This window comes from Pleurodeles waltl, chromosome 11, assembly GCF_031143425.1.
Source record: "Pleurodeles waltl isolate 20211129_DDA chromosome 11, aPleWal1.hap1.20221129, whole genome shotgun sequence".
NCBI lineage: Eukaryota > Metazoa > Chordata > Amphibia > Caudata > Salamandridae > Pleurodeles > Pleurodeles waltl.
The window spans coordinates 341,139,532-341,159,482 of NC_090450.1; the positions used below are offsets into that span (position 1 = coordinate 341,139,532).

At 44.6% G+C, this 19,951-nt stretch overlaps 1 protein-coding gene across 3 annotated transcripts in view; it reads right to left on the reverse strand.

The window, feature by feature from the left end:
* The window catches only part of FARP2 (FERM, ARH/RhoGEF and pleckstrin domain protein 2), a 1,575,889-nt gene that overhangs the window by 1,243,865 nt on the left and 312,073 nt on the right, over positions 1-19,951 (reverse strand). The gene's annotated exons all lie outside the window — the stretch shown is intronic.

Here is a 19,951-nt window from a genome sequence, read left to right on the forward strand (position 1 = left end):
GAGTCTGTAGTGAGAGTGATCTGAGGCACAGGGTCTTAAAAGGGCAGCCCTTTCATAAGGTTTGTGATGAGTCTGGCGGTCCAACAACACTAGATCTTCCAGATGACCTTGTGCTTGAGACCATTGACGAGAGAGGCACTGTTGAAGGGAATGCATATGAAGTCTGGCACGAGGGACAATGTCAATGCAGGATGCCATTATCCCTAGTAGAAGCATTAAAGTCCTTACTCTGTATAAATGGTTCTCTGTTTATAGAGCAACCATTATTTGACAGACCTGAATACGGACTGAGATGGGAAAAGCTAGTCCTAATTGTGTATTCAGAATCACTCCTAGACAGGGCTGCATCTGGAGAGGTTGAAGATGTGATTTGAGATAACTGATGGTGAATCCTAGAGTGTTACGGAGATAAACTGAGTTGAGCGTCATGTTGACATTGTTGGCAGGTATTGGCTTTGTTAAGCCAGTTGCCCAAGTAAGGGAAGACATGAATGTGTTGTCTTCTTAGCTGTGCGGCCAATACCGCAAGACATTTTGTGAATACTCTGGAAGCGCTTGTGACCCCAAAAGTTAATACCTTGAATTGGTAATGTTTTCCTGCAACCACGAATCTGAAGCATTTACGGTGTGCTGGATGAATGGGAATGTGAAAGTAAGCGCCTTATAGGTCTATCGCCGTCATAAAATCCCCCTGTTGGAGAAGGGGAATGATATTTTGAAGAGTGGCCATATAGAAGTGTTCTGACAGGATGTAATGGTTTAAGGGTAAAAGATTAGTCTAAGAGACCCGTATTTGATGGGTATTCAAAAATATGGGAGTAAACTCCCGTACCCTGGTGTTGTAATGGAACTGGTTTTATGGCCCCTTTGAGAAGAAGAGAGTTAACGTCCTCTTTGAGAAGAGTGAGATGTTCTTGGGAAGGTCTGTGAGTACGAGTTGGTATGAGTGGAAGTGAGTTCCAAGCAGTAACCATTTTGGATAATTAAAACTACCCATTGATCTGTGGTAGTTTGAGACCATTGTGTTTAAAAATGTTGTAACCTCCCCCCTACAGGAGTGGTGGGAGGTGGTGGAAGATGGAGGCAGTCATTGTTTGGTAAAGGATGAAGAGCCTCCAGATGAAGATAGCTTTCCTCTGGCTTTGTTATTGTTCCCTCTATAGGAACTTCTATAATAATCTCTGTACTATGATTGAGAGGTAGGCTTTTTTTGAGCGGCAAAGTGGTCTGCAAAGGATGACCGAAAGTCTCTTAAGAACCCTGGGCAACAAAAATTACCTTGGTGTGTGCTGGCTTGGAGTGCCCCCACAGCTTTGGCAGCTTGATTATCGTTATGCTTTTAAAGTGTAGTATCAACTTGTGAGTCAAATAAGTTTTCTTTATCGAAGGGCATGTTTAACTCTGCCTGCTGTACTTCTGGTTTAAAGCCTGAGCACCTAAGCTGGGCATGTGGTCTTATGATGGAACTGGTATTAATACGGAGTGCTGCTGTATCAGCAACACCCATCGCACATCTAATAGAATTATTAGTAATAATTTGCCCTTTAGCTACAATTTCTGCACCTCTTTTACGATGTTCCTCGGGGAGGTACTGTAGAAACTCTTACATGCATCTCAGTATGCCCTGTCATAGCGGGATAGTAATGCCTGTGCGTTAGCAATATGCCAATGATTAACTGCTTGAGCTGGTACCCTTTTACCTACTGCATCTAGCTTTTTACTTTCTCAGGTGGGGGTATCCTCCTGTTGATTGGCTCTTAGCCATTTTGCGAGCAGCTGAGGCAACAATAGAGTCAGGAGAAAGCTGAGCCTTGATTAATAAAGGATCAGTGAGTGCAGCTTTATATTTTGTATCCAGCCTGGGAGTGATAATTTGTGCTTTCACTGGTTCTTTAAAGATTTCAATTGAGTGCCTGGGCATGCCTGGAAGCATGGGAAGAAACTAACTTTCCTTTTGTGTTGTGCCTAGGGTATCCAATAGAAAGTCTTCTTCTGTGGGATCAGTATACATGTGTACGTCATGATATGCAGCTGCTCTAGCTATGACCTGCTGATATGAGATGAATCCACAGATGGTGAGGGGATAGCTGGGTAAAGATCTGTATCATTAGGTGTAATAAGATCCAGATCATATGTATCCCATGGGTCTGAATGATCTAACGTGTTTCCTAAGTCACGAGCCCCAGCTGTAGGTGAATGAAGTGGTGCAAACCCCGAAGGAGGGTGAAGTTGGTGGAGGAGAAGGATCTGGAGAAGGAGGTGGAGATGATTGACGAGAAGGCTGTGTGAAAACCTTGCCCTTGGTAGGCTTTTTTTGGAGGCAATGAGGTGTCAAGCGCCTCTTAAAAAGTTAATTTCCTCTTTAAAGGGAGAGGGAGGTGATGTTATAATACATCCCTGTTCCCGCTTGAATCTGAAGTCTGTGCTGTTGAGCGTTTAACTTCCAAAACTGGTTCCACCAGTGAGGTGTGGTCGAAGACTGTCCAGAATCAAATGAAGTATTTTTAAAAATGTTTGATTCCTAAGATTTTAGTTTGTGGGTTAATTTTGGTACTGAAACAGAGGATTGGAGGATTTTTGGTGGTGCTGAAATGAGCGGTACCGAAGCTTCATGTGCAATCAGTCAGGTCGGTGCTGAGGTGGAGGTACGGGGGGGGCACCTGCGGTCGATGCCGAAGATTTGCCTTTGACTTTTTTTGGTGCTGAGCCACAGGGTGGGGCATCTGAAAGAGTTTCTCGGCTCCAACCATGGCCAGAAGGCAGTACGGACCAGTGACCTCTTTAGATGTAGTCTTTACTGGGATCTTTTTACTCACCGCCGACTGAAATGTTGACTTTTTGTCAGATTGAACATCAGAGTCTGATTCTTCGACGGATAAGCACTGTTCTTGTTGTGGCTTCTCCTGTTCATGCTCGCCGCGGAAGATGTCCAGTGTGTCGTCTGGATTCTGAGACACCATTTCCATCTGACAAGCTCTTCAGTCTCTGAGTGTATTCTACGACGGAGAGGATTGACACGTGCCACATATCTGCTCTTTGTGGTCGGGGAGAGACACAAATTACACACCTGGTGGTGGTCGGTATGTGGAAATCTGGAGTGGCAAGGAGGGCAAAATCGAAATTGAGTCTGTTCCATCAGGTTTCCATAGCTGAATGCCATACGAAGGAGGGTAGTCCAAAGAGGGCCCGAGAGGGCTGCATATGACTCGAAGGGTAGAGTCAATTCCAATTGGAAGTGGGAACCAATGGCAGAGTGAGGGAAGAAAACGTGGTCAAACAATAGCGACGGTGATAAAAAAAAACAGAGAGAGAACCATTTTAGATTGTATTAAGCCATGAACTCTGAGTGAGAGGAACACACGCCTGAACCCCAAAATGGAGAGAAACAATTTAACAAAGGCCCGATGCCCATGTGCAGTATTATCGAGAGGAGTCATGCGATCTTGTGACTCCCAAAGCTTCTTCGTAGAAAAACAAGTTGTATCACTCCAAATGTAACATTAAATGGCAAGCTTATGCAGAGCATGTGTATCTACAGCCACATATGTCATTGAGTGTTACTTTTAAAAATAAGTCTTTTTTTTATGGGTTTTCTCTTAATACACAATACTATTTTATCCTTAGTTCTCATTCTGTTCAGTATCAAGATAGTTTCTTTTTCACAGCAAATGCTTTATAGACTACACTCTCAATGTGTTTCTTTGCTTCAGTTTTGGACTTCTCCTCTTGCACTCCATGTTTAGTACCAAAGTCTGTATTACCCTACTACAAAACATTCTCACTCGTATTTCTTTAAATTGATTCCCGGCTGCTGCGGAGCCACCCCTAGACGCACCCACGGGCCCTTCACCTGCCAATCCTGCAAGTTCTCCTGCATCCGGACCCGGACCGCACCCGCCAAGCCAAGCACCAGCAGCAACCACCTGAAGTGCATCCTGCTCAACACCCGCTCCATCCACAGACACGCCGTGGAACTCTGGAACCTGCTCGACACCACATCTCCAGACGTCGCCTTCCTCACAGAAACCTGGATGAACGCCTCCTCAGCGCCCGACATCGCCATCGCCATCCCGGACGGATACAAGATCACCCGGACGGACCGCGTCAACCAGACAGGAGGAGGCATCGCCATCGTCCACAAGAACACCATCCGCATCACGACCAACTCCGACGACACCCTCACAGCCGCCGAACATCTCCACTTCCAGATACACACCGACCCCAAGACCACACTCAGAGGCACCCTCATCTACAGACCCCCAGGACCCCGCACACAATTCAGCGAAGACATCGCAGACTTCATCAGCCCACACGCCCTCCCCTCCGCTGACTACATCCTCCTAGGGGACCTCAACTTCCACCTGGAGAACAACAACGGCAACAACATCCCCACCCTGCTGGACAACCTCGCCAACTTCGGACTCAAGCAACTGGTGAACACCCCCACCCACTACGCTGGACACACGCTTGACCCAGTCTTCTCCTCCAGCAAGTACATCTCCTTCAGCCACTCCACCGGACTCCACTGGACAGACCACAGTTGCGTCCACTTCAGCTTCAGAAGAACCACGACTCACCACCACCCACAACAGGCTCCCCGCAGGAGTTGGGACAAGATCACCACCGACCAGCTCTCCACATCATTGAGCCAGAACCCCCCCGCCAGCTCAGCGGACCCCAACCAAGCAGCCAACAACCTCACACAGTGGATCACCAACTGCGCTGACAACCTCGCACCTCTGAAAACCCATCCCACCAGGCCCAACAGCAAGAAAGCCTCCTGGTTCAACAACGACCTCAAGAACTCCAAGAAGAACTGCCGCACCCTCGAGAAAGCTTGGCGAAAAAACCCGACCACAGACAACATGACCGCCCTCAAGCACGCCTCCCGCAAACACCACCAGCTGATCCACACCACCAAGAAGACAGCATTCAAAGAACGACTAGACAACAACGCACACAACAGCAAGGAACTCTTCAGCATCGTCAAAGAGCTCTCCAACCCCAGCGCCGGAAACAACGACATCACTCCCTCACAAGACCTCTGCGACTCACTCGCCTCTTTCTTTCACCGCAAGATCGCCGACATACACAACAGCTTCGGTGCACAGACCACGCACCCAACCACCAAACCGACGCCCCCCAACACCACCCTCCGCGCCTGGACCCCGGTCAGCACCGAAGACACCATCCATATGATGAACACCATCCATTCTGGATCACCAACCGACCCATGCCCTCACCACGTCTTCAACAAGGCACCCCATCTCCGGGACATCATCAACTGCTCCTTCAACACCGCCACCTTCCCGGAGAGCTGGAAGCATGCCGAACTCAGCGCCCTCCTGAAGAAACCATCAGCAGACCCCACCGACCTCAAGAACTACCGCCCCATCTCGCTCCTCCTGTTTCCTGGCAAAGTCATTGAGAAGACCGTCAACAGACAGCTAGCCGCCTTCCTCGAGACTAATGGATCCCTCGACCACTCGCAGTCCGGCTTCCGAGCCAACCACAGCACCTAGACCGCCCTCATCGCAGCCACTGACGACATCTGAGCCCTGCTCGACAACGGGGAAACAGCGGCCCTCATCCTCCTGGACCTCTCCGCAGCGTTCGACACTGTCTGCCACCGCACCCTAGTGCAGCGCCTCAGCAACATCGGAATCCAAGAGAAGGCACTAGAGTGGATCATCTCGTTCCTCGCCGGAAGAACCCAGAGAGTCCGCCTCCCCCCCGTTCAGATCCGAGGCCACCGAAGTCATCTGCGGCGTACCACAAGGATCATCACTCAGCCCCACCCTCTTCAACGTCTACATGAGCCCCCTCGCAGCCATTGCACCAACACAACCTCAACATCATCTCCTACGCCGACGACACCCAGCTGATCCTCTCCCTCACCAACGACCCAGCCACCGCCAGAACCAACCTGCACGAAGGGATGAAAGACGTAGCCGAGTGGATGATGAACAGCCGCCTGAAACTGAACTCAGACAAGACGGAAGTCCTCATCCTTGGATCATCACCCTCTGCCTGGGACGACTCCTGGTGGCCCCCTGCCCTGGGCAGCGCACCCAAACCAATGGACCACGCACGCAACCTGGGCTTCATCCTGGACTCCTCCCTCTCGATGACCAGACAAGTCAACGCCGTCTCATCATCATGCTTCAACATCCTACGCATGCTCCGAAAGATCTTCCGTTGGATCCCCACCGAAACCAGGAAGACGGTCACCCAGGCACTCGTCACCAGCCGACTGGACTACGGTAACACCCTCTACACCGGAACCATGGTCAAACTACAGAAAAGACTCCAACGCATCCAGAACGCCTCCGCACGCCTCATCCTTGACATCCCCCGACACAGCCACATCTCCGGACACCTGAGAGACTTGCAAGAGAATCACGTTCCGTCTCCTCACCCACACACACAAGGCCCTACACGACCTGGGCCCCAGGTACCTCAACAACCGCCTGACCTTCTACACTCCCACTTGCCAGCTACGATCAACCAGCCAAGCCCTCGCCGCCGTGCCACGCATTAGAAAAGCCACCATGGGAGGAAGATCCTTTTCCTACCTGGCAGCCAAGACTTGGAACTCCCTCCCCATCCACCTCCATCTGACCCTAGACCACCTCTCCTTCAGGAAGCAACTCAAGACCTGGCTGTTCGAGCAGTAGCGGTCCCCCCTCCCCCAGCGCCTTGAGACCCTCCGGGTGAGTAGCGCGCTATACAAATTTCTTGATTGATTGATTTCTGTATTTTTGCTGAACTAACTGCTTTCTTACTTTCAATTTTACTTGCTCCATCTCGTTCATGAGCTGATTTTAAACCTTGTTTTTCATTTACATGTTTTGAACATTTTGCATTTTTCCACATACAATGTTAAGAATCTTTTGCCATTGTAACTTTTCCTTTGTAAATACAAGTAAATATCTGAAAAACAAAGAATACATTTAGCTTTACATTACATACTATTAAATGACTTAATCTAAACAATTAAGTAGGTACAAAAGTAGTTTTGACACTGTCTAACAGGCTATATAAGTGCGTCACTTTGGATATATAAACGCATTGATGAGTTAGTGTAAGGATGACTGGCATGGTTCTCTCACAATTTGAGTTTTTATGTGAGTCAGTTACCAGATATATAAGTAACAACCTAAGTGTGTATGTGGTTCATTTAGTATGTCTGTCTCTAAATAGGTATGTAAGTGCCTGTTGGGGTTGCTTACTGCCTGTGTTAGTGAGCATTTCAGTATGTAACGGTGTGAGAAAAAAGTGCCTCTGTTTCTCGTCGGCCCTTAAATCCTGCCTAAACATGTAAGTCAAAGTGCATCTGTCGCTCTCGGACTGGATGTGTGAGGTACTCTATGGTTTTGAAAAGAGGTATGTCAGTAGCTGGGTGACAAATGTGGACAAACATATACCCAGCTGTACAACCAATCTGTAATAGAGTTATTCCTGGACACAGGTATAGCTGTCTGTCTCTCTGAGTGAATCAAACAGTGCCTCTGTGGGGGTGGGAAAGTATGTGTGTTGATGTATAGGTGAGTAAAAGTGTGTGTGAATGGTTTTATGTCTTTTCTCAGTGTGACAGTTACTTTCCGGCTATACCAGTATGTGGATTATAATCGTTTATCTGAGCTTCAAAATCAGTGTATAAGTAGGTGCTTGTGTGAGTGGGTACAAAGTAAATATTATTATTTACTGCAATCGATCACCTATAACTAATTCTAAAACATATTACTTTTTAGTAGCTTAGTAAAATAATGATTCTTGAGCTTTAAAAAATGTCCTTTCTCCTTTGTGACTCACTATACTTTTCCTTATTATCATCATGTATCACTCCTTATTATATCCCTTTTTTCTCGTGTACATCCTACACATTGTCTTCCACCTTATATACACACATACCTCTTCAAATAATTTTTTTTAAAGTGCACACTAATTCGCATACCTGTGAAATCTCTCTGCTGTTCTCCAAATTTTATCTCAGTTTCAGTTAGAATCTCTTATCATTGAAAATACAAAGTCACAAATAGTATACCACTCTCAGTACAAAAAAGAATCACTACTGTCAATCTTTTCAACTGTGCTTTGAGTGATACTCCTGTAGAAAACAAATGATAACCTTACTTTTATATTTGACTTTTGTTATACCACTTCTGGATGGGCAGTCTTTTTTAACCCTTTGTAAGCCTCTTGTTCAGAAACCCAATTTGGTAAAGGCTATGGGCAGATGCACTGCGGCACTCGGTGCGGCCTCCCATTTAAATATGTGGCAGATCCGTGAATCAACTAAACTATTTACTAATCTGCTCATAAAGCATGCCATCTGAAATCTACTTTCTAATAATTACAAACTTTCTACCCAGACACTTCCTAATCAGCATTATTTTTATAGCACTTTTCCTTTCCCAGTAACAGCCTATTCTTTTTGTTGTTCCCTCCCCCAACACTTTCTCAGCTCTGTTTTGATGACCATGGTTCCAACATTCTCTGCTACCGCTAGGTCAAAAGTTCACAACACTTTCTGTTGGCAGCATACTAGCTTCAATATCTACTCTAGCAGGTATGGTTGACTGTTTGGAATTATAAGCATATCCCCAAACAGCATTACTCTTTTTGTTCCAAAGCCAATCACAGATAAAGTACATTTGTTCTCAGTATCACTAGTTTTAGGCACCTGCAAATCTACACCATCAAATCAAACATGTTCTTTTAAATTTTAGGTGCTGTCCTCCATTTTAACTGCCTTTAATTTTGAAAGCTGGTTCATTCAGCTGCAGCCTTCTCCTGTGTGCTACGACTGCTTGCTTCCAAAAAGGTCAGAATGTGGATTGTGGGTAACAGTTTTGTGTTCTGGGCCAGAGAGACTGCTCGAAAGAGTGGCACTGACGGGGACTTGGGTTTACCTAATGTAGACATTACTTAGTTCGGCCAGAGAGGGTTAAAGTGACATCAATTGCTACCTTTAGTTGAAAGCATTATTATGGATTGCCAACGTCCAGACCTAATAATTGTGCACTGTTGTGGAAATGACCTAGGCACAACTAATGGGGTAGGACTGGAAATTGAAGGATACCTTTGGTAAAGTAATGGCACTCTTCACACACTGCTTTGGTGTTCTCAAACATTTGCCAAAAGCAGAAGAGGAAGTGGTCAACTGAATTCTGTTCACAGAAAGACAAATCCAGGATACACAATAAAATTGTTGCTGAATACCTCAGAGACCATAACATGGGATCTATTTAACACAACAATTTAGGCTTTAATAGGGACAGAATACATAGAAAGGCTGGAGTTAATTTCACAGAGAAAAGCAAAAGGGTGTTCCTCAAGAACATGAAAGACTGCATCTTGTTTTGTGTGTAGGTATTATTTACACATCATAAGCAAAGGCTCTTTTCAGAGCCAGTCCTTTTTTCAAGGGCAGTTTTTTTTTTTTATTCAATATTTTTAACTCTCATTAGGACCTGCGGATCCATTGTGGATTGACAAACCAAAAGTACTCATGCACTACACAACAGAAACACTTAAGGATGTGTTTGCTGGTGTGTGAGCAGTTTTTTAAGTGTATAAATTGGTGTGTCAATAGTTGTATGGGTCTGTGAGTGGCTGTGTGGGTCTGTGAGTGGGCATATGAGTGAGTAAGGCTGTGACTGCATGAGTGGGCATGTCAGTAATCTGTGTGGGTATGTGTGGGTCTGTGAGTGGGTGTGCCCTTGTGGATCTATGAGTGAGTGGATGACTGAGTTGGGGTGTGTGTGTGTGAATTGGTCTGTGACTGAGTGTATGAGTGTCTGAGTGGGTGTGTGGGTCTTTGAGTAGGCGTGTGACTGTCTATTAGTGGGGGGGTGTTTGAATGGGTGTGTGAGTGCCTGTGTGGGTCTGTGAGTAGGCGTGTGTGTGTCCGAGTGGATCTATGAGTGGATGTAGGAGTGTCTGTGTGTGTCTGAGTGGGTGGTTTGTGTGTGCTTTTTTTAGTCTACTAATTTGCAGAGGGATCTGCAATGTGTCACAAATTTACACTAGAGGTCACACTGAGCCCTGCGGTTGATACGCAGATCTCGAACGTGTACAAAACGTTTTACAACAGCATCTTACTCATCATACCCTTTTGACACCCTTCTATAACACTCACACGGGGTCAGGGTGCCTCTACTCTCAACCCTAAAATCACACACAACTTTTCAGGTCCTGGGTCCATTTCCTAATCCTTAAAATGGCAGCCAAAACCTCCCAGTCAGGTTGAGGCCAGCCAAGCAAGGCACTGCTGGTGACGCATGAATCTGCAGATCCACTGCGGTGAATCTGCATCCCTAAATATACAATTTTGTTTTTCATTTAACACCCCCGCAAGTATTTTGAACTGATTTATACTAAATCATAAAAAGGGCTCTTTCTCTTTCTTTTCTTCACATCTGGAATAAATCCGTCCAGTGGTGCCGGCTGTAGTTGTGTCTAAACTTGTTAAATCACCCCGAAACTTAACAGAGCACCTGAAGTGAGTAGCAAACTAGTTCTGAAAATTTAGTCAAATGGTACCAAAGTATTTCGCAAAACAAAAAAATGATTTTCCTAGGTCCTAACTATAACTGCTTACTGACAGATGACATATATATCTATATATATATATATATATATATATATATATATATATCTATATCTATCTATATCTATATATATATATATATGATTCTGCCAGACATGCAAGAAGAGATTCTAGCAAGAATTGTTACAGTGTAAATATTCAACCCCTAGGGTTTGTCAAAGGCAATAACCAACACTCAAATCCTTCCCTACAAAGGCAATCTGTGGCATTTCAAGCAACAAAACACCGATTTGTAGGCTTTAATACAAATAAATATCATTCCACACTTAAATGCCTTTTGACTTTAAAATATGCTATTCAAAATCAATGTCAGGCCTACTGAGTTTATCATAATTGTTATACTTAAAGAGATCTGACCCATGGCATTGGAAATATGTTTTCCTAGTGAACCAATCAGTTCTCTAGCTATTATTTGCTTGACAACATAACCAATTTAGGACTGGTGTATTAAGCTTAACCCCTTGCGAATGTCAAATGACTGGGAGCCAACTGCGGTAGGTGTGTGTGTAGGATGGCTCACAACAGTCCTTGCACCTACCCATGGGGATGACCTGGTGCTGCCCTTCTAAATATCCCCCCAGCCAGGAATGGCAGCGGAAGCCCTTCCACTGGCACCCCCACACCCCCTGGCGATCTGATGACTTCAGCGTACACTGACATCATCAAAACCTGTCAGGACAGCGCTGGAAGCCATTTGCTTCCAGTGTGTTGTAGGGAAAAGGTAGTTATTTTCCACAGAGGAGTGTTTGTGGCTGCCAAAGAGGAATCGGGGAAAGGGTTTTCCTTTCCCCCAATATCTCTTTGGAGGTCATTCCTGCTGCATGATCACATATGGGGATGTGGTCGAGCAGCAAAAATGCACACTAGACACCAGGGATCTGTTTTTGTTGATGATTTTTGGTTCAGGGGAGGGCCCCTTGGACAATATTTTGGCCTTTTGTGCCCCCTACCTAGGGGGCAGACCGGCCATATATTTAGAACCCATCTACCCCAAGGGAGGCAAAAGCCACTAGACACCAGGGATTTGTGTTTTTCTGCTGATCATGTTGTTTGAGGACCCGCCCCTTGAGAAAGGGTCGCTCCCCTTTTGGACAACAATATTTTGTCAGTTTCTGCCCGCGCTGACCCTCTTGGGGGCTAATCAGCCAAATGATTTAGAAACATCTGCCCCCGAGAGGGCGCGGAAATACCTGGACACCAGGAATTTGTTTTTTCGCTGATTATGTTCTTTGAGGAGCGGCCCCTTGGGCAAAATTATCTCCTTTTTTGGGAGTCAATATTGTGTCTCTTTCTGCCCCCTCTGTGGGCATATCAGCCATATGATTTAGACCCATCTGCCCCAAAGGGGCAGAAACCACTAGGCACCAGGGATCTGCTTTTTTTTGCTGATTATGTTGTTTGGGGAGACGCCCCTTGGGCAATGACTGCCCCCATTTTAGGGGAAAATATTGTGCCCATTTCTGCCTTCTGGGTAAGGGTAGCTCCGCTTTTGGGGGACAGTATTTTGTCTGTTTCTGACCCCCTCTGCCCCATCATGTGTTTTACGTTTATTTGCCCCTAAGGTGTACAGATCGGCTATATGTTTTAGGCCCATCTGCCCCCATGGGGGCAGAAGCCACAAGACACCAGGGATTTTTATTGAATGCAAATTAACTGTTTTATTTCTTGACATCATCTGCATTTGTGATTGTAATGTTTTATTTCTCCTTTTTATTCTAGTGCTAAACTTTTTATTTTCTTTGCTAAAACTCCTGCTTGAAGTTTCGGCATTGGTAGATCTGCAGTTTGTGTAGTTGTATTTGGTAAGAAAAATCTTTTGTACTGTTTACTCCAAATCAGAGTCATGCCAGTGTCGTATCTGAATGAGTTTTTTGTAAATGGCTTAATAGCAGCATATGTTGCTTCTTCTTTTACTGAGTGTGAAATTAGCCTCAGATTTGTGTGCAATGTGTATGGTGTCTAATTTTCTTTCATTTTTCATTTCTAGTGGGATCTCCTTGGTGCTTGCTGTGCCTGTCCAGAGTATGTGCAGGTGACAGAGTATAACTGTCTCTGGAAAGTGAGTGGTATCATATTTGAGTTCATAGGTTTTTGTTTGCTTTGTATTGATTGACTTTTCCTTCCAGATTACTATATGCCAGCAGTTTTTCTTTGTTTGAAAAAGCCACAAGTTATTACTTAATTTACACAGTGTTGGCTATAGTTCACTTATTTGCCAAGTTACTTTTATTAGTAAGCAATATGGCTAGCTGCAGGATTAAAGCTCAGCAGGTTGTTTGGTATGCTTTTCGAATCTTTCTTTGACCATTGTAATGAGATGGACTCTGCACCTGAAGCAGAGGAGGAAATGCAATATTCTGACAGTGAATTTTCTGTCTGAGAGGAATCATTTGATGACGAAACCACTCTCAGTGTAGAGGAATTGCCCCATTTAGAGGAGGACACTGATGTGCCGGTGGTGCAGCAAAAAGCACTTAGATTGCAGCCTAGGGCTGAAAGGCCTCCCCCATTGGAAGAGCTGAACTCTGTGTTGCCCCAAATACGGTGCCGCCAGAATTGTCTGCCTTTACTGGTGTCGCAGGATGTAGAGTGAACACTGAAAAAACTTTTCTTCTATAAAATTTCTTTCAGTTGCTTATGGACAATGTATTTTTAAATTAGATTATAGAACAGACCAATATGTATGCTGAACAGTATTTGAGGGACAACAGTGCCAGACGTAAGCCCCGCTCCAGAGCTATCCGGTGGACTCCCACAAATCTGGATGAGTTTAAGAATTTCTTGGATTTACCTTTGTTGACAGCCTTCTTTCCCGCAAACATGAGTTGTGATCAGTATTTGCTTCTGCTTTAGTTGCTGCAGACTAGTGATAATGCTTCAGCGTTGCCATGAGCTCACACTGACTGCGACCGCCTTTTCAAGGTTTGGCCTGTCCTTGATCGCTTTATAGATCTAGTTTTAGAAATCTATGTTCCAAGGAAAGAAATAGCTGTTGATGAGTCTTTGGTCCCGTTCAAGGGCCATTTGGTTCTTAGGCAGTACCTTCCTAGCATCAGGGCACATTGTGGAAATAAGATGTATATGCTGTCTGACAGTAGCACAAGATATGTCTTGAACCTCCGGGTGTACACTGGTAGGGATTCGACTACCGAACTACCCTCCCAACTGCCCCCCCCTCCCAGTTGTCCGTCCACTTTCGGAGTTAGCGAGAAAATTGTGTGGGAACTTGGTAGAGTACTTTTCAACAAAGGTCACCATTTATACATAGATATCTTCCACAGTGGTGTGCAATTGCTCAGGGAATTGTTCAAATTGGACACTGTTGCTTGTGGCCCAGTCCGCCCTAACTGTAAAAGTTATCCAAAGGAGGTTGTTTGTATTATTTAAACAAAAACAAAAAAAACTTGATGGTACAGTGCTGTGCCTTGTTTACTGATGGACTGCTAGCTGTGAAATTTGCAGATAGGAGGGATGTCTATATGCTGACTACCATCCATGATGAAAGTACTTCAACTGTGATTGTTTGGGTTCAGGTTGCTGAAGTGCACAAACCTGTTTGCATATTAGACTACAAAATGCACATGGGTGGTGTAGACCGAGTAGATCTGAGGTTGGAACCTTCTGCTGTTGTTCGTAAGGCTGTTTCATATAAGAAGTTGGCTATCTAATAGTGTAATCTAGCAGCCTTCAATGCTTTTGTTTTATTTAAATATTGTTCTCCAGAGTCAAAGATTACATTTGCTCAGTTTCAGCAGTCTGTGATGACAATGTTGTTGATGCAGAACAGGCAAGAGTTTCTTGAGTTGGAGTGGTGGAGCATGTGGCTAGATTGAAAGATCGTCCACTTTACTGATTATACTCCTCCCACACACAAATATAATCCATATAGGTGATGTAGAGTCCATATCTTAGAAGGGGTGAGAAGGCAAGTTGCATGTACTGCCCTGAGTGCCCTTCTAAAGCTGGGCTGTGCGTGCCCACATTTTAAATTGTATCACACATAACAGAGTTTTTGGGGGCAACCATGAGCATAAAAGTGCACTGACTGATGTGTATCATTTTATATTTTTTGTTCAGATTTCACGATTGGCATCAGTGTGATGCTTTTAGTTAGAACGTTTGAGTTTGTAGTTATGCATTTTCTTCCAGTTGGTTTGTGTTTTCTTTTTTGAAACAGAAAAAAAATGTGATGCTGTTGTGTGGCAGTGTGTTTGAACTGGCGCTTGGCTGGCAGTGTGTGTGAGCTGGCACTTGGCTGGCGGTGTGCGAGTAGTAACTTGCTGCTGGTCACTACACACTGGTAGCCAAATGCCAGTCCACACACACACAGTCAGCCGCCAGTCGGTGTGATTGCTGTGTCAGGCATGTGGGCGTATGAAAGTGATGGGCTGTTGAATGGTGCTGTCTGTTGATTTGAGTTTTGTAATGTGCTAGGCCCGCATCTGGTGGTGTGAATGGTCTTGTGTGTGTCACATATAAAAGGTGTGTGAAAGGCCTGCAAAGCAGTTGGTGCCTTCACGCAGCTTTAAAGCTCACAAGCTGCGAATCAGTGGTTCATTTTTTAACCTTTCAATTATTAACAGTCTATTTCATTTTTGTGAAATCTCATGTTAATAATGTTTTACATTTTCAACCTTCACTCTCCCTTCTGCCAAATCCAACCAGTATGTGTGTGCACTTGAGGAATAAATGGTTGTGCAGTGATATTGGTCTTTTCCATCTGTCTCTGTCAGGGTGTTCATGTCTCTAGGAAAAACTTAAAAGCTCTCGATTTTTTTTTTATTAAGCCAGACACCCAGGAGAGTACATGGTGGTGTATCTCTTGTGTATCCTAACAAGTATTCTTACCCACAATGCCCTGCAAAACTCAAAATGAGACTAAAATTACACATTTCCCTAGCATTTCTTTGCCATATTCTTGCAGAATCAGAAGGAAACCATAAAATTCCTACTACCCAGCGTTTCCCCCACTTGTCCTAATAAAAATGCTGCCCCACTTGTGTGGCTGGGTCTACTGCCCGCAACAGGAACTGATCGTAACTAACATCAATGGGAGTCCTCGCAAAGGGACCCTCCTTAACCTTGATTTCATTTGTTCTGGTGCAGATACTAGGACCAGCCACACAACTGAGGTACCATTTTTACTGGGAGACTTGGGGGAATGTCGAGTGGACGTTTGTGGCTCTCCGCAGATTCTAGAACGTTCCTTCGCTGAAATGTGACGAAAATGTTTTTTTTTTTTTTTTTAGTCAACGTTTGAGGTTTGCAAGGGATTCTGGGTAACAAAATGTGGTGAGACTCATAAAAGTCAGCCAACACTGGTTATCCCTAGGTGTCTAGCTTTAAAAAATGAACAGGCTGGCTATGTTTCGATTGGTGCCAGCTGAGCTAGGGTCCAAAATCTAGAGCTACCCGCATTGGAAAAAGAGGGTCAGTTTTGGATGGAAAAATGTGCTGCGTCCATGTTGCGTTTTGGGTCGTGTCTTGTTCCGGGCACTAGGTCTACCCACACAAGTGAGGTATCATTTTTATCAAGAGGTTTGGGGGATGCTAGGTGGAAGGAACTTTGTGCTTCCAAGGATTCTAGAACTTTCCATCACAAAAATGTGAGGAAAATGTGTTTTTTGGTCAAAGTGAGATTTGCAAGGGATTTTGAATAACTAAACGTGGCAAGAGGCATGCAATTTAGCCCTTCCTGTACACTCCTAGGTATCTAGTTTTCAAGTACAGGTTGGCTAGGTTTCCAAAGGCGCCAGCTGAGTTACAGTCCATAAATCTACAGCTACTCACACTTGAAGAAAAAAAATCTAGTTTTGGATGGAAAAATTGTGCTGTGTCCATGTTGCGTTTTGGGCATTTACCTGTTGCAGGCACCAGGTCTATCCACACAACTGAAGTACCATTTATATCGGGAAACTTGGTGGAATGCCAGGTGGCAGGAGGTTTGTGACTCCCCACAGATTCTAGAACTTTCCATCACAGAAATGTGAGGAAAATGTGTTTTTTGTCAAGGTTTAAGGTATGCAAGGGATTCTGGGTAACTAACGCGGCGAAAGCCACACAAGTCAACCCACCCTGGATAACCCTAGGTGTCAAGTCTTCAAACATGTACAGGCTGGCTAGGTTTCTCTAGATACCAGATGAGCTACGGTCAAAATCTAGAGTTACCTACATTCGAAAAAGAGGGTCAGTTTTGGGTGGAAAAATGTGCTGCGTCCATATTGTATTTTGGGCCATTCCTATCACGGTCTGTAGGTCTACACACAAATGAGGTACCATTTTTATCAGGAGACTTAGACGAGCATAGAATAGTGGAACATTTGTTATTACCAACTCGATTATACTGCATTTGTGCCTTTCAAATGTAAACCAGTGTATAAAAAAAGATGACATTTTGCAAAACACCTTCCAAATCATATGCCAGCGCAGATAGCCACAAATCCAGCTATGTATAAATGCTCCTAAACACTACATCTTAAGTCTGTTTCAGAAATACATAAGTTTTCTTGATACCCATTTTTCACTATGCCTATTTTGCTATAAAATTTGGCCTAAACTCAGTATGGTCCAGCTCAGTTGTTTGCTTTAATTACCTTAGGTTCTTGGAGAACCTACAAACCCTATATCCCCACAACCAGTGGAGTATAGCAGACGTAATGGTATATTGAAAACCATTCATGGATGCAATTTTTAGGGGGGAAACGGACACTTTAATTAAGCACTTTTCCCCTCATTTTTTCAAAGAACTCAAAATCTTGCTACATTTTGCCTATTTTCTCAGTCCTTTCCAGGGGAATCCAAAAATCATGGGTATTTTTAGAAACCCAGGATATTAGAAAAAAAGGACACAAAATTGGCGTGGGTACCTTATATGGGAAAAAAGGACTGGAGCCCTTAGCGCGAACTACCCCTATTGGCCAAAAAAGGTCTCAACACTGGAGAAAAAGGCCTAGTAGCGAAGTGGTTAAGCTTTCCTACAAGGCAATCATCAGACATACAGTCAGAAAATTACACTGTATTCAAAATTACATTTAGTAAAGTGAAATACTATTTCTCTTAAGACAGTCTAACAAGTATTCTGACCCTATAAATCTTCTGCAACATGGTTTCTCAAGGGGGTAACAGTACCAAACCCCTTGCCTCCTATAGTTATCTGTGTGCTTCTGTATAATAAAATACCTATCTTTAGGCTTTAATACAGAGTGGTAACATCCTACCCTTAAATGCCTACTGACTTTAACATATGCTTTTCACAATAAGTAGGTAAGGCCTACTGGCTTTCTCATAACATTTCTCATTAAGCAGTTCAAACTTATGACATCCGGCACAACTTTTCTCAATGTACCAATGTAGAGGATACCCTTCACCATTGGATTTACACCCTATCCAAATATGTAGAAAAATACAGCTCTCACAAAACAATATACAACTCCTCTCAAAAGGGTCTAAAAAGAATCACAGTTGGTGGGCAAGAATAAAAAAAAAAGTGTCTACTATGCTGTGAGATTACATGTAACAAAATATCTGTCTATAGCCTGCAACACATTGTGATAACAATTAACTGTTAAGATGTATTTGCTTTAACACCAACTGCCTCTGTCATAACGTTTCATAACAGGCAGACCACAACTATGGCATCTGACAAAATTTCACAGGGTACTAGTCAGGCCTATAGATTATTACCATATCCAACTCAGGCCTACAGTTTTTAGCTTACACTTTGCCACAAGGCAACCATCAGGCACATAGTTATAAAATTAGAAAGGGGTACGAAATTTCAATTGGTAAACAAAATAATACCTCTCCTGCGAGTCCTAAAAAGAATTCTAACGGAGCAACCCTAGATCACCAGTTTATTACATGGGGTAACGAACACCAAAATCACTGCCTACAACGGTAATCTGAGAAACTCCAAATAACAAAATGACTATCTGTAGGCTTTAATGCTGAATATAACAATCTACACTTAAATGCCTATAGATTTTAACATATGCTTTTCACAATAAATGTGTCAGGCCTAGTGCCATTGTCATAACATTTTATAAAAAACATATCAGGCCACATATCTACCCATGATCACTGGCTTGACAACATAACCAACTCCGTCCTAGTATATCAAGTATAAGCTTTGCCATGAGACAAAAAGTGAAGTACAAGCAGTCTTTTTAGTGGAAGCTCACAAATACGGCCCAATCAAATCCTGTACTCAATGGAACTGTCATTTGAACGGAGCCTAAGCCCTGCTCGTCTCTCAGTGATACTCTGAAAGCTCTTTTTTGTTGATCACATAGGGGGTCATTACAACCCTGGCAGTTCAAGACAGCCAGGGCTGTTATGACGGAAGCACCGCCAACAGGCTGGCGGTGCTTCACAGGTCATTACGACCACGGCGGTAGCACCGCGGTCGCACTGCCGGGGCCGGCGGTTTCCCACCACAATGGCCCCGGCGGTAGTAATCCGCCAGGGCAGCGCTGCCCAGGGGATTAGGAGTCCCCCTACCGCCAGCCTTTTCCTGGCGGTTTGAACCAACAGGAAAAGGCTGGCGGTACGGGGAGTTGTGGGGCCCCTGGGGGCCCCTGCACTGCCCATGCCACTGGCAAGGGCAGTGCAGGGCCCCCCTGACGGCCCCGTACAGCATTTCACTGTCTGCATAGCAGACAGTGAAAAGCACCCGTCGCACGGCCACAACACCGCCGGCTCCATTTGGAGCCGGCCCCTGTGTTGCGGCCCAGCAGGGATCTCAAAATGGCCGCGGCGGGGGTGCGGCTGCATTGGTGGCCGCCCGACGGTCCGATCTTGGCCCACCAAGGTCGTAATGAGGGCCATAATGTCTTGCAATGCTGCACTGTCACATCAGATGTAAAAATCCATTTAGATTAGGTAGTCCTGGGCATCCCAGAAGACTCTCAAACACACAAATAATGATAGAAAGAGGGGGTACTGGGACTGCAATACATTCATTATAACTGCCCTCCTCCCATCTGTGCTGCTGCCAGAGAAAAAAAACTCAGCAAATAGTTATCTAAGACACTTTAATAGCATTTCTAGCCATATTTGGTGTACTGAACATTCAAGCTCAGGTAGCCATACAGAAATTGACCCAGGCAACTGGAAAAATAAATAGAATTTGTTTAAGATGTGTGGAGGAGAAGCACTTTTTTCTGTGGAAGCACACACGGTCCAGCCAACCAAACACGTACTTCTGGTGACAACCATGTGGGCGGAGCCAAATGCCCTCATTGTAGTACTCTTGAAAGCTCGTTTTGGGTTGATCAAATTATATCTGGTAACAGTAGAGCTCTCAAGCCAGACATAAAAAGGAATTACGCAAACCTT